Source organism: Colobus angolensis, unplaced genomic scaffold (assembly GCF_000951035.1).
Source record: "Colobus angolensis palliatus isolate OR3802 unplaced genomic scaffold, Cang.pa_1.0 Scaffold278, whole genome shotgun sequence".
Classification (NCBI taxonomy): domain Eukaryota; kingdom Metazoa; phylum Chordata; class Mammalia; order Primates; family Cercopithecidae; genus Colobus; species Colobus angolensis.
Window position 1 is genome coordinate 1,571,751 of NW_012116021.1, and position 22,557 is coordinate 1,594,307.

General features: G+C 43.9%; 1 protein-coding gene across 2 annotated transcripts in view; it reads right to left on the reverse strand.

Annotated features, from left to right (window-relative positions):
* The window catches only part of ABHD2 (abhydrolase domain containing 2), a 113,186-nt gene extending 102,149 nt beyond the window's left edge, over window positions 1–11,037 (reverse strand). The window contains exon 1 of one of the 2 annotated variants that reach the window (XM_011948319.1): window positions 10,625–11,037. The gene's annotated coding sequence lies outside the window, so the exon portion shown is untranslated. The remainder of the gene's footprint in view (window positions 1–10,624) is intronic. The other variant, XM_011948320.1, reaches the window with a different exon arrangement.
* Between the last annotated feature and the right edge of the window lie 11,520 nt (window positions 11,038–22,557).

The following is a 22,557-nucleotide window of genomic DNA, read 5'->3' on the forward strand; positions in this document are numbered from 1 at the left end:
AAAAAAAAAAAAAAAAAGAAAAAGAAACCTGCATTCCTCTTATAAGCTCTTTTGTGGCAAAGTGCTGATTTCTCTTGCAATTTCAGTGCAACATCCAGAATTTCTATGTAGAGTCAATAAGTAGACTGATGGGTGATATTAATGATAGATGGAGGGAAAGGAACTATGTTTTCTAAATTGGGAAAAATATCCTTGGCTATAATCTACTTGGCATTTTCCATCATCCCACTATTTAGAAGGTACATTTGTCAACATCATTGACAAGAATGAGCAAGCACTTTATTAACATGATCAGAACAGAGGAGGGAACTGCAGCCAGGATATTTGGAACCTAAGAAGCTAATGTCTACAGTGTGAATACAGGTCAGGCCACACAAGGAGCTGGAAGGGGTTGGAAGCTCAGCTAGCACTGTGGAAAGCCTCCTCTATGGCGCATAGTGGGGCACAGGGTGTTCAGGCCCCAGGGAAACTCCTCAGGGCAGAGTGTCTGGCACAGCGTCCAGCAGAGAAAGAGCTCAATAAATGCCTGCTGAATTCTGAATTTTTCTCATTCTCTGAATGAGAAAAAAGAACATTTCCCAGCTGTGAGGACTCTAGCACAATCACATAATCCTAGGAATATTGTATGTCCCTCAATTTTTAGGAAATAGTAATGACATAATTGGATACATGAGAAAAAGTAATAGGATGCCAAACAATATATGTAGAAATTTACTAAAATTTGACTGGGTACTGTGGCACACACCTGTAATCCCAGCACTTTGGGAGGCCAGGAGGGTGGATCACTTGAGTTCAGGAATTTGAGACCAGCCTGGGCAACACGGTGAAACACTATCTCTACAGCAAACACAAAAATTAGCTAGGTGTGATGTCGTCTCAGCTACTGGGAAGACTGAGGTGGGAGGATCACTTGAGTCTAGGAGGTGGAGGCTGCAGTGAGCCCAGATCCTACCACTGCAATCCAGCCTGGGTGACAGAGTAAGACTGTCTCAAAAAACAAAAAAACAAGAAATTTGCTAACATGTATAATTCCATGTTAAGTGACTAAAACAAAGAGCAGAACAATATGTACAATATGCTACCAGTTATATAAAAAAGAAAGAAAAAACATAAATGCACACACATTTGCTGGGACACACATAAAAGATCTCTGAAAAAATATACAAGATACTAGTAACATTGCCTGCTTCTTGGGAGGAAGTTTTCCACTCTTTACCATGTTGTACCTTTTGAATGTTATAACACATGAATGCATGATCTGTCAAAAGTAAATAAATACCTCTACTGGACAGACTACCCAGTTTCTCCAACAAATTACAGGGAAAAGAAGAAAAGAAAAGAAAAGGGGATCTGTAGCTCAAAAGAGACATAAATGGTAGAACAATAAATCATAATGTCTAATCCTTACTTGAATCCTAATTCAAAGAAATTAAGCTTAAGGAGAAAAACACTTATGCCATTTTTAAACAATTGGAAATTTGAACAATGATGATGTTTGATGATATTAAAGGATTAGTGTTAATTTTTCGAAGAGTAATAATGGGTGTTTAATAAAGGAGTCTTTGCGTTTAAGAATTATCATGGAAATATTTATAGATGCAACTATATGATATTTGGGATTTATTTCAAAATTAATGTGAGCTGGGAAAAGTAGCTAGGAAGACAGAGTAAATGTGAGTGGTTATGAGTTGATTATTGTTAAAGCTGGTGATGGGTTTTGTGGGGCATGGAGGTTCACTATCTGATTCTCTCTACTTCTGTATATCTTTAAAATTGCCAGAATAAAAGGCTAATAAATGAATGAGTGATTATTTAGCAATATGACAAACAGTCCTGCTAGTCACTAAGGCCTAAGCTCACCCCAACTTTCAGCTGCGATCAAGCCTCTACTGTCCCTGGGCTGATGAGTTGCCTGTGGAAAATAAACGTGAGGCTGCTGCCAGCTACTGCAGTTCTGGCAAGAGTTTAGGTCACGCAAATATCAACAAGAAAACTTTATCACTCACTCCAAAAATAAACGAAAAGAAACAGAGAAATTAGTTTTGGAAGGCCTCCTTTCATTAATGTGGAAGGTAAGCGTTGGCTGCACGTACAAACGGGTGTGATGACTTGTACCTGCTGCCCTGTAAAGTGTCCTTCCCAAACCCATAAGCAATTTTTGTCACTTTCCTTGGGAGTGTTTCTCAAGTTCTCCAAATGACTTTATCACTTTCAGGGTCTGAACAGACAGGACCTCAAGGCAGAAAACCAATTAAGTCAACTCTTCAACTCAGTTAATATTTCTAAAATGTTCAACACATGGAAAGGAGCCATATGAATGACACAAACATGACTGGAAACCTCTGTCTGCCTCCCAGAGCTTCGATTCCTGCACTGGGGTCTTTCAAACTCAGGTACCAAATGGCTCCCTCTGAGGGGAAAAACTAGTCCTGCCAGATGACCCTGGCTACATTATTTTGTGTTCGACTCTTAAATTTAAGTTAAACTACTTTTATCCAACTATTATTTATTATACGAGTTCTTAAAATGCACAAACAGTACAAATAGTACTCAGTATGTTGCATAAACTTCCTTTGGCACTTTTACAGTTACAGAGATCCAAGCACATTTATAAAAACAAAATTACTCAAATAGTAAAATTCAGATGAGCTACATTAATATAGAGGCTAATGCCATTTTTCAGACCTGAAACAACTGCAGACGATGTCAGTGTGGTCCTGCCTACTCCTGGGCAGGTTCTATGGATCCTGAGAGCCTATACTTCCAGGTACAGTGTGACACGTCCATTCTCACACTCCTTTTCTCACTGGGACCACTACTACAGCCTTCATTTACACAGTGCTGTGTGGTATCATTTGACTTCACTTGATGCTCTCACATCTTTTCGGCACTAAGTCCATCTATGTATTTTTCTCTATAGCGGGGTTTACCTGGCTTCGATTCATCAGAAATTCACATACAAATGGGGGAGGCACTGAGACTGTGCGGGTGGACCTTGATATTATAATTAGGTATCCCAACATTCCAGGACAGGCTTATAAAACATTTCCAGTTATCTTTAACACGAACCAAAAAGTCTGAGTTTGTAATCTAATGAGAACCCAAGGAACCTCAAGGACATATCCTCAGCCCTGGATTAGGAAATCCATAGCACAAAATGAATGTGGTGGTGGTACAGGAAGAAAGCAAAAAGTGTGGTGGGGACTCGGATGAGAGGTCACGCTGTATCTCAGAAGCCATCTGGGCCATTACCGGGCATACTAAATCATGGATTTAGTAAGTTTAAGTGCATGCTTCCAAAGAACTTATGTGTAAATACCACTGAAGAGCCTTACTTAATTCCAGCAGGTTGCTGAGGTCTTACCTCAGACCCCTCCCACTCCTCAGTCCTTAAGAACTAAAACATGGCACTTCAGACATGACAAATCCAGACTTCAGGAGTCAAAGAACAATTTCCAATATCCGTTCACCTCACTATAAGGTGCTACAACTGCCTATCAACATTGTGTAGTCTGTACCACCTAAAAAACTGGGCGCAAAGCCCCACCAAATGCTGCTGGGGTTAGGTTAACTTGACTAAATCAATGGCCTGGTTTCGCAGCAAAGGAGTAACCAGGATTGTTTAAGGACACTGCAAAAGAGGAACCTCTCCTTGAGTAGAATCCTCTACCTTAGGCCCTCCCAAACAGCATAATTCAATGGCCATTAACTCAACCTTTTTAGTAAGCTAAATATGTCCTGGGTAGAACGTGCTCTTTAACCTGAGATACTGATCTTCCAAAATTTTTGGTGCTAAAATATCTCCTTTTTTTTTCTTTTCTTTTCTTTTCTTTTTTTTTTTTTTTTTTGAGACAGAGTTTTGCTCTGTCACCCAGGCTGGAGTACAGTAGCTCAATCTTGGCTCACTGTAACCTCTGCCTCCCGGGTTCAAGTAATTCTCCTGCTTCAGCTTCCCGAGTAGCTGGGATTGTGAGAGTGCACCACCATGCCCAGCTAATATTTTGTATTTTTAATGGAGATGGGGTTTCATCATGCTGGCCAGGCTGGTCTCGAACTCCTGGTCTCAAGTGATCCGCCTGCCTCGACCTCCCAAAGTACTGGGATTACAGGTGTGAACAACCACGCCCAGGCTAAAATATCTTTTTAGATGACAGGGATTTTGTATTTCCTTTTGCTGTTGTTGTTGTTGTTGTTGTTTTGAGACACAGTCTCGCTCTGTCGCCCAGGCTGGAGTGCAGTGGTGCGATCTTGGCTCACGGCAGCCTCTGCCTCCTGGGTTCAAGTGATTCTCCTGCCTCAGCCTCCCAAGTAGCTGGGATTACAGGCACATACCACCATGCCCAGCTAATTTTTGTATTTTTAGTAGAGACGAGGTTTCACCTTGTTGGTCAGGCAGGTCTGGAACTCCTGACCTCAGGTGATCCGCCCTCCTTGGCCTCCCAAAGTGCCGGGACTACAGGCGTGAGCCACCAACCCCTGCTGTATTTCCTTATTTGAAAGAATCAGAATGTAGCAATCCATGTTGGGCTTCCTGATTTTTTTTTTTTTTTTTTTTTTTGAGACAGAGTCTCGCTCTGTCGCCCAGGCTGGAGTGCAGTGGCCGGATCTCAGCTCACCGCAAGCTCCGCCTCCCGGGTTTACGCCATTCTCCTGCCTCAGCCTCCCGAGTAGCTGGGACTACAGGCGCCCGCCAGCTCGCCCGGCTAGTTTTTTGTATTTTTTAGTAGAGACGGGGTTTCACTGTGTTAGCCAGGATGGTCTCGATCTCCTGACCTCGTGATCCGCCCGTCTCCGCCTCCCAAAGTGCTGGGATTACAGGCTTGAGCCACCGCGCCCGGCCGATTTTTGTTTTTTATGGTCCTCATTGACATGACTAAGTAAACAGTACACAAATACATGCCTACAGTGACTGTGCACACAGGGAGGCAGTCTTTCAGAGCTTCTCTTTTATCCAAGATAAAATGAGAGGATGAGGCAGGAAAATCGCTTGAACCCGGGAAGCAGAGGTTGCAGTGAGCCGAGATTGCACCACTGCACTCTAGCCTGGAAAAAGTGGAATTGATACCCCCACCTCCTCCTCCTCACCTTATGTAACAGAGTATCTATGGTACAATTAACTAATAATGTGGGTACTCAGCAATGAGCAAAGGCCAGAAGGTAAGAACTCTAGATTAGACTAATAGACTAAAGATTCCATTCAATTTCCAGGTGGCTCTAAACCAGACTCAGAGGTAAATAAAAGCAAGATGAAGGTTAAGGCACATTCAAATGAAAGAGGGAAAAAAAACACAAGAGGCAAGATCTGGGAGCCACTGAAGACTATAAGACCATGTTTAAATCAGTGTGGTTATTTAAAACACAAGCCTAGCCATAGAAAGTTCAAATACAAAGAACCTTGAAAACTTTCTTCTTAGAGTCAGCATCAGTGGAAACCTTTGTTAGCGAGGCCAGGTCAGGCTCAGATCTTGGAAATTTAAAGTGGTTTGGAGATCTTGGGAAATACTTCCAAGGACAGCAACAAAATTATGTGCGGGCTTGGGGAAGACGCTTTACGGAGCAGGTGTGACAGCTGGTTTTTCCTGGGGTGAGAGAAAAGAAGGGGTGAGACACTTCAAGCTACCCAAACAGAAAGTGTTGTGACAAAGGGCAGGCTTCCTCTTGGATGCCCAAAGGCAGGACAAGTGGAGTGATGCTGTAGTGCAGCAGATGGGATGAGATGCAACAGAGATGTGGGAAATGAGGCTAGGCACACAGTGGCTCACGCCTGTAATCCCAGCACTTTGGGAGGCTGAGGCAAGAAGGTCATCTGACGTCAGGAGTTTGAGACCAGCATTGTGAAACCCTGTCTCCATCAAAAATACAAAATTAGCTGGGTGTGGCGGTGTGCGCCTGTAATCCCAGCTACTTGAGAGGCTGAGGCAGGCAAATCACTTGAACCTGGGAAGCAGAGGTTGCAGTGAGCCGAGATCTCACCACTGCCCTCTAGCCTGGGCAACAAGAGCGAGACTCCAAAAAAAAAAAAAGGAAAAAAGATCCTGGAAATTTGACTTGGGGAGACCAGGAAGCTTCTCTGGAGAATAGAGAGCAAACAGCAAACTGTCCCTGGAAATGCTAGCACATTCTGCACAGATGGCAAGGCGAAGGGCCCAAGGACCAATGCGTTCCTCACTCGCCAGTGCCCCAGCTCTCCCTTCACAGCTGACCTTTAGAAGCTCCCCTGCACCTCCCCCAGCCTCTCACAGAAAAGAAAAATATTTGCCTCCAAATATCCACAAGATCTTTAAGATCTCCAGCAAAGCTGCTGCCTAAATAAGACTGTTTTTTAGCATCCTTAGAAACATTAAACAGATATCTAAAATAGAAGGCCTTCATAAAAAATGACGTGGAAGCTCTTTTCACACTGCCAAGAAATATTAAGTGAAAAAGGCAAGGTTCCAAATAGCATGTATACAGCGCGCTACCATTTCTGCAAAAAGGGGCGGTGTACAGAATATGTTAACGAATTTGCTTATAGATGTATAAAATCCCTTGAAAGGGATTTTCAGAGACCACTTCTGGAGGATGAAGAAATCACTAATGCTGGTTGCCTCTGAGGTTCAGGGGTCAGGGGTACACAGAGATGTATTTACTTTTGTGCTTTTCAAATATTTTCTTTCATCATGTGAATGTAATGCCTATTTTTAAAAACTAAAATTTGAATTAAAAAATTTTAAATTTCTAATAAAAACAATTTTAAAACAAAAAGTTTTTAAGCAATAAACCGAACTAATTTGTTAATCTTGTCAACTGTGTTCCTGGCACACACCAGATGCTCAATTTGTTGAACTTAATGAACCTCCACTTAAAGACAACAAAAGAAAATCAGAAACCAGGCAAATCCAAGGGTACCAATGTTCCACTTCGCTAAAAAGCTCTTCACCTGTCTACTATTTATTGTGAAAGATCAGACAATGGGTCGGTGTGTAACAAGCCCCTCACCCAACTGGCCCCAGTCCACGAGCTTCAGGGGTAATGGTGGAGCTTATCATCTGTCCACACCAACCACTTTATAAACAGAGAACATTCAATCCAAAAACATGATGCCCTGAACAAGACAACAAAAAATAAATCTGCAGATATGAAAATAATCCTGAAAGCAGATAATGTAGCACCTGTATGGTATCAACACAGAAACAGCAGCACAGGGCTTAAAAATGTCCTAATCATGCACTGGCCAAAAAGGCTGAACCATGAAAAGCTGCTATAAAATCCTGACACCAGACACATTTAAGAGGCACCCTGAACTTCTCATTGCTCTGTTCCTGGGGATAACTTAGCCCAAGATGAAACAGACAGGCTTAAGTACCTCATGCCCCACATCATCTATACTCTGAAACTGGTCATGGAATGCTCAAAACTCACAATGCAATAAAAATAGGAATACTGTAAGTTGTAGGTCATGGTAGAAATTTTGCCACACAAAATTCAATTATATTGGAAATGTCTCTCTGCTGGGGCTTTTAAAAGAGCCAGATTTTAGGCAAAAAATAAGACAGACTCTACCTCTGTCCCCATAAGACCAAAAAAAATTATTTCCTGCTTGGGGCAGGAGCTCAAAACAAGGGCAGTGAGAACCACTACAGAGGTTATGGGTCCTGCCAGAGATTACCAGGAGAAGGTGTAAAGGCTCAAAGCAATGAGTAACAGCGAATGAGAAGCCCTTCCACCAAAATGTTGAGAAAAGAGAGTGAGAAAGAGAGAAAGGGGCCCCTATTAATACACAAGCAGAGAAATGAAAACTATTATTCTAAAATGGCTGATCTCTAGAACAGCTTAAACAAAAACCAAAATTCAGAATCAACTCAAGAAAAACAAAGCATAAGAAGGTGCGATTTAATGAAGTGATAATCTTTGGTTCAATCTAGAAAACAAGTAAAAACAGAAGAGAAAATCAAAGGTGACTGGATTCCTGCAAAAAATGAAAGTGGCAGGCATCTTTTCATCAAAAGGGAATTGGCTGGCACAGTGAGAGTGGCTATTTGTCAGACCTGTGAAGGCGATAAAGGAAATGAAGGTGAGAGTAAAAAGGAAAGAAAGTGAACGACCCTGACTAAAATGAGAGGAAAAAGACGATTCCATTGTATTTGCCATCTGGTTTATTTCAAGCTTTGGAAAAGAACAATAAAAACGCAGATAAACCAGTGAACCAGCTAGATTGCCAGCACTGATCAGTCACACACTTCTGCTTCTGCCAGGCCAGGCAGGCGCTGCTGGTGCTCCCCCTACTCGAATGACTAAGTAACTTGCTTAAATGCAGTTGACACACGATCCCTGAACTTCCGAAAAGCACTTAATACAGTGGCTCATAAAATCTTAATCTAAAAATGTTCATCCATTTAGAATCAAGCTGCATCACACGCATTGCTCGGGAGGAGGGCTGCAGAGAGGGAATACATATTTGGAAGAACACCATGGACATGGTATCATCCAGGACTTTACCATTTCAAGGGATTCCCACCCCTCGCTGCCCGCTTTTAAAGATAATTTTAAAAGGTTCAGAGCCTAAGAAGAATATAACTGCAGTGAGGAACTAACATAGAAACTGAATTACCTGAGTCAGAAAAATAAGTAAGATATATGCAACGGGACTTGGAATCCCCTTGAAGCTGTCTGTGTTAAAATGAAATCTGGAATATGTTTAATGAATTGGGGGTTGGGGGGAAGGGGAATGGGGAAAAATTAGCTCTTGATAGAGTATTGGGTGGTGGATATGAAGAAAAATGTATAAAAAGGCAACAGAATATCGTATCTAGCAAATCTATTGTGCTTACCCTGTGCCAGGTACTGTTCTAAATGCTTCAGATGTAGTAACTCCAAGCCCTTCTCAAAGCAACCTTCTAACATAAGTATCATTATTATTTCTGTTTTAGAGGTGAGGAAACAGAGGCACAGAGAGGTTAAGTAGCTTGCCCAAGGTTGCACAGCTAGTAAGAGGCAGGGCTAGGATTCAAATCCAGGCACTCAGGCACCAAAATCTGTCCTCCTAACCCCTCTGGGCTCCCCTAGAACTTAAAACACTGAGAATGGGCAAACTAAGCTTGGAGTGAAGTAAGTCATGCACTGGCTAGATCTAAAGTCAAGAGATCAACCCTTAGTCATAGGCCTGTGATGACCAGCCAGCCCTGTGACCACCCCAGGCCTCAGTTTCCTCACCTGTGCATTGAGGAGACTGAATTCGAGTCTATCTAATTAGATTTAGATAGAGATGAGCTCTATCCAAGGTGCCTTCAGCTCTAAAATGTCACAAGTCCGTGCTGACTACCAGCTGTATATGGATTGGTCTGCTTTCTGACTAGATATTCAAAGATTAATTCATCCTAAAACACACAGGAAGTTGTGTTAAGATTCTTTCTCTGCCTCCTGACCTTTAGAAGATTATTATGTTCTCTCTATTCAGGCAAATGACAGAGGGTAGTGAAGGATTTCTCTTTTGGACTCTGCTTAATGTGGCTGTAAGGAAACGGCCTTCGAAATGCTCTGGGCACAGATCTTGATGACTCTGCCAAACCTGCAGTCTCTCCAGGTCCCTCTATGGAGCCTGTTCTTGGAACCTGCCTTTGGATTTGGTTACTGGAATGCAGGTGAAACTGACAAACTGGAGGTCGAGCAACCAAACTAGAGGGTTTGGGAAGATTAAGACAGCGGTCCATGGTAGTTCAAATTAAGGGGTTTCATGGAGGCTAAACAAACCTCTATCTTTTTGTATAATCCATTCTCTTTGCTAACACCCACTCTTCAGAGCTGAAACCTCAAAATTCATTATGGGTGAATTTAACAGCCACTTGGAACCTAATCGACCCCCAGAAGTACTATCCTCAAGCTAGGCATTAAAGGCCACTTAAAGTGCATCTGTGGGTAGAGAAGGCCCTTACAGATGGGTCATGCAGTCCTCCCTTGGGAGTCCTAAGCATCCCACACAGGTGGCTGTCATCCGGCCACTGCTTGGACATTGCCAAGGTCGAGGCGCTAGCTGCCCGGCCTGGCAGGCAGCCTCCTGCGCTGCTGGACAGCTCTAGATGTGGGAAAAGCTCACGAAGCGCCTAGAACAGTGCCAGTCGCCGGGCCGAACTCGGTAAATGTGCTTCCAAGTGGGTCAAAAGCTGCCTCCCTAGAACTTAAACCCACTGGTCCTGGGTGCGCCCCTGGAGCCCCGAAACACAGAGGTCTCTCGGTTATCTCGGGTTGTAATCAGGACCCTCGGCCCTCTCCTCCCAGGTGCGGATCCCGGACCTTCTTCCCCAAGCCTGAACCGGCAGACCCCTCCCCAGACCCCAGAAGAGAGCACCAATGGGGGAATGGCAGCCAGAGAGGCCGCGGTCGGGATTATCCCCAACCTCGGTTTCCCGGGCACAAGGGGACAAAGGGCCTCAGGAAGGCGTATCCCCCGCCGCGATCTGGGCTGTCCCCGCCACTGGGCAAGCCAGCTCTCTGGACCCCCACGGCGCCGTATGACAGGCCCCCGAGGATCCCCTCAGGCTGCGGCGTGATGGGCCGAGCTACGCCGGGAACTCGGGGCTCAGAGATTCGGTTCGACGGGTCCGGAGTGCGATCCCTGCTCCGCGGAGCTCGCTCGGCGTGGCTTTACCTGCGTGTGATTGACTACAGGTGCTCAGCTCGCCCCCAGTCTGGTTCCAGCAGCTTCCCGGCTGCCGGCGGCGCTCATGGATATACAGCCGGAACCCCTGGCCAGTGCAGCTCCCGCCGCTACCGGCCCCGCCCAAGTAACTGCCGCCACGCCCCTGACCACCGCTTCTGCCACGCCCCCAACCACGGAAACCGCTTGTTCATTGGGCAGTTTAGCCGCTTCTCCACTTGTCCCGCGCGCTCATGGCATTACGAGGGAATCCACTGGTCAGCGAAGCTGTTCCTCAGAGTGGAGGCGGGATTCTTAGGGGAGAACTCCTCAGCAATTGGCTACATTTGACGGCTTTAGTCCAGGGACACAGACGCTATTGGATAAGGCCAGCCCGGAGTGGGCGGGGAAAGGGGAGGAGGGCTAGAAGATGGGTCGTGTTTGCTGTCGATGGGGGTGGGGTGAAGAGAGGCGTAATTGTGACCGCAAGCTGCTTTAGAGGGCTGGGTAAGGTCAGGTGTCGACTGGGGCTCAGAGGAATGAAGTCGGCCGGTAGCTCACCTGCGGGGCTCTGATGGGTCCAGGCCGACTAACTGACTCACGTATTCTCAAATTTCGCAGGGGGTGAAATTTGAGGTCATATCCCGGGAGAGAGGAAGAAGGATCGTGAGTCACCGAACCCAAAGGAGAGAAAAAGATGTGGAGGCAGCGATCTATGGCCTCTTCCAGCTCCGGACCGGGGATAGGGACGCTCTGGGCAATACGGGCCTCAGTTATTGTCCCACTGTCACTGTCCTTTCAACCGTTAAGCAACCCAGTTGGAGGCCGCCTGGAAGAATGTAGCCTTTGAACTAGGGTCTGAAATTGGGGCTCCTACCGGTTGTGTGGGCTTGGGAAAGTCTCTTAACCTTCCTGCATGCTCCCTGATTTCTTCACTTGGCAACTGAGGGTAGCAATAGTAGTTGATGAGAAGATTAAATGAACTCTGGTAAACGCCAACAGTGGCTGGCATTCAACAGGCATTCAATGAAGGGTGATTCTTCACCCATCACCCACTCATCTCATCTGGCTGGGAAACTAGGCCCATTTCTAAAATTCTGTGAGCCTGAAACTGCTTTTGCAATGGCATGTCGTGTACCAAGAATAGAACACTTGAGCGACTTGAAATGCAACCCCTGTAGGTCAGAGAAGGCCACCCTACCAAGGTCCCATAGGGCTGGGAGACAGGGAGCACGGGATGAAGTGAGAGGAGCGATTTAGTCAGAGAAGAGAAGTGGTGTTTGTTGCCATGTAAATTTTTCCCAACATATTTCAGGTTGTGACAAGGAACAATGGGCTGGCTCAAGTTTTATGAAGCGTGACCAAACAACATCCTCGGAAGGCTGATCAGCACCGGACTAGAAATCACTGCATGAGCTATATCCGTCAGAGACCCCTGAAACCCGTTCCCCATTCTGAAGGTGTAGACATCACAGACTGTGGACAGAAATAGCTTCTCAGACTTGAATGTAGCCCCAGACCCTTTGTGTCTGCCTTTGAAAGAACTCACAGCCATGGTACATCAGAGTGAAGGAGAAGAAAGAATCCTTTGCCATTGCTCTATTTTTCATTCAGTTGTCATGTTACCTTGAAAATAAAGGTTTCATCTCAGTGTTTATATATTCCTCTGTATTCTCTTTCATCTTGAAAAAAAAAAAAAAAACAACCCAGGCTTCAGTAGCAAAGTCTCTTAGTAATGAACCCCATCATCCTGACTCTGAGTTAAAACAGTTTGGACTTCCAAAAAACAGCTTTAAATTTATCACTAGATAAGTATATAAGGTAACACATATATTAACTAGCTTGGTTTAGCTATCCCACAATGTATACATGTATCAAAACATGGACCGCTGCAGTGGCTCACGCCTGTAATCCAATACTTTGGGAGGCTGAAGCGGAGCCCGGGAGTCTGAGACCAACCTGGGCAACATAGTGAGACCTCGTCTCTACAAAAAATTTAAAAATTAGCCTGATATGGCGGTGCATGCCTGTAGTCCCAGCTAGTGGGGAGGCTGAGGCAGGAGGGTTGTTTGAGCCCAGGAAGGTTGAGGCTGCAGTGAGCTATAGATCGTACCACTGCATTCCAGCCTGAGCCACAGAGTGAGACACAGTTTGACAAATAAACAAACATAATAACATGATAAACATAAATAAGTAAAGCATGTTGTATATTATAAATATATACAAAGTTTGAATTGTTTGTCAATCAAAAATTAATAATTTTAAAAATAGGCTGAGCACAGTGGCTCACGCCTATAATCCCAGCACTTTGGGAGGCCAAGGTGGGAGGATCACCTGAGGTCAGCAGTTCCAGACCAGCCTGGCCAACATGGTGAAACCCCATCTCTACTAAAAATACAAAGTTAGCTGGGTAATTTACAGGGTGGCACACACCCGTAATCCCAGCTACTCAGGAGGCTGAGGCAGGAGACTCGTCTGAACCCAGGAAGCAGAGGTTGCAGTGAGATTGCGCCACTGCACTCCAGCTTGGACAACAGAATGAGACTCTGTCTCAGAAAAAAAAAAAAAAAAAGATTTGTCACTAGTTTTGGAGGGATGTGTACACATATCTATGCACACATTTGGTTCTTATCCACAGTTTTCTGGTTCTTGTCTTTAAATAGTGCTGCTTGGTAGCCATACACATGGCTGCATGCATGCTACGGAAATAGGCCCAGCCCAATATGGGTTTGCTTCTGCCTGTGTTTGCTAAGGGAGACTGAGATGTCTTGTTAGGCCCTGAAAAGCATGAAGTGGCTCCAGAGATTCAGGATGATTTCTCCAACTTGATTCAGAGCCACGAAAAGCAGCTGTTAGGAGTATATTGCAGATGGGCTCACCATTGTGTAAATGGCTTTTTTCTCCGATCTCAGGAACATAGGTTCAGCCAATGATTCCAGTAAAGGACATCTATCCAGTTCAGGAATTCTAAAACACAATTGTATCACAGAGGCTCAAAAAGAGGCACAGACGGAGCCCAGGAACAGGAGGAAGAGTGAAAGGATCCGGGCATCTTCTCTGCAACTCTGGCAGGCTTAAAGAATGATCCATTAACATTTTCCAGCACACAGAACTGTTTCCTTAATTGTCTCTGGTTTCTGTTTTCTCCCCTCTGCTTGCAGTCTTGCCATATTCTGTTTAATCATATTATTTCATTCTATAAATCATTTCTGAGGGAGGCCATTTAGGAGACAAAATGGACTTATTTTTGCCTTCAAGTTTAGTGGCCCATTGAGATTGAGGATTTGGTGAGCCTTGGCCTAAGATAAGCAGGTGTTGGGATGTGGCTGTAAAGTGAATTTTCAAAACCATGACAGTACCTTGTTATAAAAAAGAACAAGGGAGATGGTTTGCCTCAGGCACCTTCTGGGATGGCTAAAGCTGCAGGACTTCATTAAAGTAGACTGCTTCTAACCAACTGGAGCCTCTGCAGGATTTCCTAACCTGAGAAAGTCCTCAAGGTACTCTGGGAGACAGCAGGGAGCAGCAGTTGGAGCAGATAATGTGTTCTACTTATTCTCTTCAGGGAAAATCAGCAATTCACTCAGTTTGTCATTTTTGTTATTCTGCATCCATGGGGGATGGTTCAGAGAAATGGGATTTGGAAGCTCTGCCGCTGGGGCTTGGATCCTGGTTCCATCCTTCCTAGCCTTGTGACTTTGGGCAGGTACAGCACGTCTCTGTTCCCCACTTTCTTCTGTAAAATGCAGAGGACAGTGAAGTGCTTGTCTCATGGGGTCCTTTGAGTGGCAGATGAGTTCACAGATGCAAAGTGCATCAAACAGTACCTGGCACATACCTAAAAATGTTAAATAAATGTTTGCCATAGCTATTACAGGAGCCCATTTCAGAATCTCCCTCTAAGGTCTTCACTCATTTTTTAAGTTCTAGCCCTCAGAAGTAGTGACCACAGGATTCAGGATTTTCAGAAAACATAGATAGACTTTATTTTTTAAATCTGTTTTAGGGCCAGGCTCCATGGCTCATGCCTGTAATCCCAGCACTTTGGGAGGCTAAGGTGGGTGGATCACTTGAAGCCAGGAGTTTGAGACCAGTCTGGCCAATTGGCAAAACACCGTCTCTACTAAAAATACAAAAATTACCTGGGTGTGGTGATGTGTGCCTGTAATCCCAGCTACTAGGGAGGCTGAGGCAGGAGAATCACTTGAACCTAGGAGGTGGCAGATGCAGTGAACCAAGATCGCACCACTGCACTCCAGCCTGGGCAACAGAGGGAAACTCTGTCTCTAAATAAATAAATAAAGCAGTTTTAGGTTTACAACAAAATTAAGTGGAAAGTACAGAGAGTTCCTATATACACACTCTCCAACACATGCAGGATTTTTTTTTTACTAGCAAAATCCCACCACCTGGTGCGAGAAACTTTTCCTTTGGAATGTGGTTACCAAAAATGGTTTGAGGACTGAGTAAAGGTTTTTGAGACTAGACCTCATCAGTGTAATCATTGTGAGGGAAATGGAAAGGATGAGGCTAAGAGAATAACAGTAAACGCTGCAGCCTGGAGGTTCATAAAGTATTCCCACAGTTGTGACATGGTGCAGTCTGAGGGATCGAATATCGTGGCTTTATTGTCACACCCAGTGCAGTCTGCATGCAGTCTAGGAAGGAGGTTCAGAATGCCATGTAAGCAGGTCCACTGTCTGGCTTCTTATTGGTAATGGAGGTGAAGTTTGTTCAGAGGCTTTAAGTCCCAGCATGCGATAGTTCCATGAGGACAAACTATGATCAATTTCAAAAATGTGGTCCTTTTGTTATTAGAAAAGGCTTTCTGGTGGCCAGTGAAAACAATCATGAAAAATAACCTAGTCTGTGATTTGGGCTGCTTTCTTAAGCTATATGTGAGTTGTCTATAGTAAAATCATAAGATGAACACACCTGGCTTATGCCTGTTGTCCTGGCAAAATTTTAATAGTGCCCTCCTTCCCATCAGGTGATTCTCAAATAGTCCCAATTTGGATGATACACTTTATGGTAACATTTATATTTACATATATAGGACCTAGTACTAAAAATGCTCATGAAACACACAAACACACACACACGCACGTGCACGCACACACACACACAGATGAAAAAGTGTTCTAATCTTATAATCAGATACATACAGAATATCTGACAGGTGACTGGCTAACGATGACTTCTTCTTAGTCACCATGCATTCCTCTTCCTGATGTCATTCTTAAATACAGAAATAAAAATTGAGTTATTCATACTATTAATTGCAAAGGAGTCGATAAAACTTGTGTATTAAATAAGCTCATCATACACCCTTTCCTACATAATTTTAGGTTATTGAGCTATTTTAAAACTATTTCCAAAGAAGGCAAGATGCAGCGTAAAAAAATAACAACAACAACAAAAACCCCACCAAAAAAAAAAAAAAAAACAGCTGGGCACAGTGGTTCACACCTGTAATCCCAGCAGATTGGGAGGCCTAGGCAGGTGGATCACTTGAGGTCAGGAGTTTGAGACCAGCCTGGCCAACATGGTGAAACTCTGTCTCTACTAAAAATACAAAAATTAGCTCTGCGTGGTGGCAGGTCTCTGTAATTCCAGCTACTTGGGAGGCTGAGGCAGGAGAATCCCTTGAACCCGGTAGGCGGAGGTTGCAGTGAGACAAGATTGCACTGAGATTGCACCATTGCACTCCAGCCTGGGCAACAGAGTGAGACTCTATCTCAAAAACAAAAACAAACAATTTCCATCTTTCCAGAGACCCCTATATTGTTTTGCCATATATTTAAATTAATTTACAAAACAGTAAACATTTTTTACTGAGCAAGACATCTAATACTAGAAAGACAGACAGAATCATAAAGTCCCATTCATTCCTCGGTGGGGATGGATATAGGACAAATGGGAAATATTGATGAGATAACTCAAAGGACTGAGCAATAAGCACAGAGTGCCATCAGTGCCAGCAATAATTATTCAGAGGAGACAGCAATTTCTTCTGACTTGGATTATTGGAGATTTGAATTGGTTTTTGAAGGTCTATGGGCTGAATCTGGCAGGGCAGCATTGGCGGTGAGGGAGCATGGCATTCCAGGTAGGCCTCTGAGTGGATCAACACAAGATAGTTTGTCCAGAGCAGAGTCAAATTGGGGCCTAGCAGGCGAGAAGATGAACAAATGGATGGGGCTGATGGTGGAGGCAAGATAATGCCTTCGTCTTAGTTAATGGCTTCATCTCAGCCCTTTGGGTATTTGGATATCCTCACATAGTTGCAGAGCAAACATCCCAAACTCCAGGCATCTGCAAACCACATGGGTAATTTTGACCCTATCTCTTTACTCTCTGCTTTATTATTTACTTAATAATGTCATCAAATTGACTCAACTTTTAAAATGAAATACCTTATTAAGCTCCATCCTAAACCAGTGGTTCTCAACTGGGGGTAGTTTCGTCCCTCAGGGGACACTTGACAGTATCTGTGGTTGTCACAACTGCAGGAGTGCTGTTGACCTCTAGTGGGTAGGGGCTAGAGATGCTGCTAACCACCCTTCAGTTCCCAGGACAGCCCCACAACAAAGAATTATCCCAAATGTCAATACTGCTGAGGTTGAGAAACCCTGTGGGCCAAAGCAGTAATATCTGTGATATTGCAGGCTTGAAGTGTGATTATAGTTATTCTAATTACATTACAATCATTTCATAAGGATTACATTTTATTATTTATTTTTATTTATTATTTTTTTGAGACAGAGTCTTGCTCTGTTGCCCAGGCTGGAGTACAGTGGCACAACCTTGGCTCACTGCAACCTCCACCTCCTGGGTTCAAGGGATCCTCCCACCTCAGCCTCCCGAGTAGCTGGGATTACAGGCGTGCGCCACCACGCCTGTCTAATTTTTGTGTGTGTGTTTTTAGTGGAGATGGGTTTTCACCATATTGGCCTGGCTGGTCTTGAACTCCTGACCTCAAGTGATCCCCCTGCCTCGGCCTCCCAAAGTGCTGGGATTATAGGCTTGAGCCACCAGACCCAGCCAACTATTACATTTTTAAATGTTCTTCCATGTGCTACTCTATAATCATCTCTTGTATCACAATGCAGACATGGCATTTAAGTTAAATTTGATTCAAGATATTTGTATGCCAATGTTCATAGCAGCATTATTCATAATGGCCAAAACGGGGAAACAACCCAAATGTCCACTGATTGATGGATGAAGGGATAAATAAAATTGGTAAGTACAAATAATGGAATACTATTCAGCTTTCAAAAGGGATGAAATTGGCCAGTGCAGTGGCTCATGCTTGTAATCCCAGCATTTTGGGAGGCAGAGGCAAGAGGATTGCTTGAGCCCAAGAGTTCAAGACCAGCCTGGGCAATACAGTGAGAGTGAGATCTTGTCTCTACAAAAAAGTAAAAAAAAAAAAAATTAGCTGGGCGTGCTGGCATGCTCCTGTAGTCCCATCTACTTGGGAGGCTGAGGTAGGAGGATTACTTGAACCCAGGAGGTTGAGGTTGCAGTGAACTGTGATTGTGCCACTGCACTCCAGCCAGGGTGACAGAGTGAGACCCTGTCTCAAGGAAAAAAAAAAAAAAAAGAATGAAATTCTGACACATGCTGCAATGTGGATGATACTTGAAGACATTATGTAAAATGAAATTAGCCAATCACAAGAGGACAAATATTGTATGATTCCACTTACATGAGGTGCCTAGAAGAGTCAAATTCAGGCTGGGTGTGGTGGCTCATGCCTGTAATCCCAACTATTCAGGAGGCTGAGGCAGGAGAATCACTTGCACCCAGGAGTGGGAGGCTGCAGTGAGTTGAGATTGGGCCAACTCACTCCAGCCTGGGCAACATAGCGAGACTCCATCTCGAAAAAAAAAAAAAAGAAAAAAAAGTCTCCTTTTCTCTTTACCTTATCTCTTTATTAAGTTGTCAGCCTGCTATGGTATCACATCCAGCTGTTAAACCTCCACCAACTGCTGGCTGATTGTTCTTTTGTGCTTGACAATCCCCTGGAGGCATGAATTGCTCTGTCTTGTATGTTAAATTTGAGCCCCTTTGCAAGGGTAATCTTTCAGGTCAGTCTTTGAGGCTTATGCTAACACCAGGAGGGCTCTTCTTAGCTGATGCTTTCCCTGGTTCTCTCCAGGACACTTCTAGCTGGTCTACAGTTCAGCTTGTTGCTTGAATGGAGTTCCCAGGCTCCTCTTAATTGCTTACCAACAAAATCTTCATTGTTTTTGAGAACACCCTTACACTTGAACTTTCCCACATTGTGTTCCACATAAAGTGTTCTCTTGGGAAGAACTTCAGAGGTCTCTGTATCTATGGCCTGCCTCTCCCCTTGGGCAAAACCTCTGCGCCACTGCTCTGGAGCGTGGGGAACTCAGGCAGAGACAGTGGCCCCCTTATCTCAGGATGACAATCCTGCTTTATGAGCAGAGTGCTGGACAGAGCGGTGGCTTTTGCTCTTCTGGGCTTGCCTTTCCTGTAAAGAATCTCTGCCCCATGAGCAAGCTGAGGCCAGGGTAACACAGGCTCCAGTATGCTTAGCCTGCCATGGCCGAGGTGGTGTTTCTGCCATATGAGTAGGGGCAGGTTTAGGAAGTGAGCCCCAGATTTATCAGCCAGTCTTGTCCAAAGGAGAGCTTTTGCAGCATGAAACTGGAGAGCATGAGAAACGCTGGCAGCCTGCCCCTCCCAGGGATATATAGTAGTCCTCAACTGAGAGCTGGGGGAAGAGATAGCCTGTGTTCTTGGCTTCACCTACTTAGAGTAACTTTTCCATGATGCTGAGCTAGGAGGAGGAGGGAGGAAGTCCTTTGTGGTACAAATGTTATTGACTCTCACTGTTCTTACTGAGACTTTGCACATTTTCTTGAATAAAAATGTATTAATTTGCCATGTCCCCTTAAAACAATTCCCAAAGGCTTTAAATGGTTGTGGCTTTGATCTTAAGCAATTTCCAGTGGTTATGGTCATTTCACTGGGGAGACGGTTCATGGAGCTCCTCATGCTGCCATTCAGAAGTTATGGAAACCAAAATGTGTCTGAGACAGATCTCAATCCATGTAGAGGTTTACTTTGCCAAGGTTGAGGACACTTCTGGGAAAAAGAAACACAAGTTACCCTAGGATCTGTGGCCTGTGCTTTTTCCAAAAAGGGTTTTTTGAGGACTTTATAGAGGAAAGGAAAAAAAGAAGGAAGGGTAAACAATGATACAGGAGATTACTTTCTCATGAGGCTTTGATTAGCACTCGCTGAATCTACATTTTACATGTGAAAGGGGTGGGTAGAGGAACAGTCAATTATGTTAGTTTTCTTGCTTGGTAAATCTACATTTTACATAAAATAAAGTAAACACAGAGGAAGAAATCTAATATGCATTTGTCTGGGGTGGGCAGAGGAATGATTTCTAGTCTGGTCTTGGTCCCATACCTGTGAAGGTAAGATGTTAATCTACATAGATGGCTGGACACGGTGACTCACGCCTGTAATCCCAGCACTTTGGGAGGCTGAGGCAGGGGGATCTCTTGAGGTCAGGAGTTCGAGATCAGCCTGGGCAACATGGTGAAACCCCCGTGTCTACTAAAAATACAAAAAAATTAGCCAGGTGTGGTGGCAGGCACCTGGAGTCCCAGTTACTCAAGAGGCTGAGGCAGGAGAATTGCTTGAACCTGGGAGGTGGAGGTTGTAGTGAGCCGAGATCGTGCCACTGCACTCCAACCTGGATAACAAGACTCTGTCTCACAAGAAAAAGAAAAAAGAAAAAAAAAGTCTACATTGCCAGGGTGAGATTCAACAGAACTGTGTTTTAGGGTTAGTTTATCGGGAGGATATGTATTCTGAAAGATTTAGGAACCACAAGAAATTTCCTTGTAAGCAATTGTGAGGGAGACCACCTGGGGAGATAGATGGCCTTCCGTTTTCACATACTCATTCCTAAGTATGTACCCAGAGAGAAATATGGACAATAACATTCATAATAGCGCCATATGTAATAGCTTAAGGTTGTAAACAGACCAAATGCCACGATCTGTTTAGGAGTAAAAGGAAGGCAGTTTTTGTGTGACTCAGTTTCCAAGCTTAACTTTTCCCTTTGACATAGTGAGTTTGGGGTACCAAGGCTTTATTTTCTTTTCACAGTTATATGCCCTATCATGATGATTTATTATAAAGCCATATTTTAGTCAAATTAATCTGGAGGCAATGTTCAGAGAAAATTAGAAATAGGAGAGGTTGGAGCCAGGTAGAAGAGGTTATTGCATTAGTTTCAATATAAATTGTTAAGGGCCTGAACTAGACAGTGAAAGTAAAAAGAAAAGAAGAATAACAGTGATGTGAGCATAGATTCTTCAGGACTTCCCCACAGATTAAATATGGGGTGCAAGAAAGAGAGAAGGGTCAGAAATGATCCCAAGGTGATTCTAATACTGGAAAGAAAGGCAAATTTGCTTTAGATCTGTTGAGATTTTGGTGACACATATATTCAAGGGAAAGGGAAAATAGGACATCATTACTAGAAAGGGAGGATTGTTGAGCAGGGGAGAGGCTGAGTTTTGTAGACAAGGGGATTTGGAGTCATAGCTTCTAGATAACATGTTGCAAAAGCTGTCCACAGTACAAGGTAATGGAAGTCCTAGGCATAGACAAGTTTCAGAGACAGGGAAAAGCAGACCAGGTTAACCTGAACTTGGGAGAATGAAACTTGGCAGGAGGAGAAAGACAGTGAAGGAGATTGAGAAGTTACCACCATAAAAGGAGGAAGGATTGATAGCTAATATTTATCAAACCCTTACTAAGAGACAAGCAGGATTCTAAGAGTTTTAGATTTTTAAAAATATTTAATCCTCCCAATAACTCCACAGAGTGAACATGATTATGCCTGTTTTACAGATTAAGAAACTGAGGTCAGAGAGGTAAAATAATTAAAACCTCGGCAATCATGAGCATGCATAATTCTCATTCTTAAGTATGTACCCAAAGAAACACATGGACAATAACATTCATCATGGCACCATTTGTAATGGCTTAAGATTGAAAGCAATCCAAATGTCCATCAACACTAGAATGGATAAACAGATTGTGGAACATTCATATTCAATTGAATACCATGCAGCATTGGGAATGAACAAATCATTATGATAAGCACACCACCAGCATAAAGGTGAATGAAAGAAGCCAGTCATCCAAGAAATGTGTGCTATGATTCTATTTATATAAAGTTCAAAAAGAGGTAACACATGGCTATGGTGCAAAAAAGTCACCTGACTTTTGTGAGGTAGTAGAGACTGGGAAAGGTCCTGAGAGGGGGTTCTTGGGTGCCAGTGATGCCCTGTTCCTGAGTTGGGTGGTAGTTACACAGGCATGTTCACTTATGAAAATTCATCAAGCTGCTCACTTATGATTCATGTACTTTTCTGTGTGTAGGTAACAAACAAAAAGTACTAAAAACCAAGAAAGCAAAATAGAACTAGGTCATCTGATTTGAGGACCCACCCCCTTAACCACAGAGTGATCCAGAGAACAAGGGTCTTTTCTCCTCTTCCACAAAGAAAAATGTGGAAGGGGACCTTATAAAATTATAAATTTAAAAGGAATTAAAGAGATAGATCAACCAAATGGAATGTATGGGTCTTATTAGCAGCCAAATGACAACAAACCATAGCTGGGTATGGTGACTCATGCCTGTAATTCTAGCACTTTGGAAGGCTGGGTCAAGTGGATCACTCGAGCCCAGGAGTTTGAGACCAGCCTGGGCAACATAGTGAGACCCCCATCTCTACAAAAATATAAAAAATTAGCCGGACATGGTGGCATGCACCTGTAGTCCCAGCTACTTGGGAGGCTAAGGTGGGAGGATCACCTGAGCCCAGGAGGTAGCGGCTGCAATAGGCCATGATCGCACCACTGCACTCCAGCCTGGG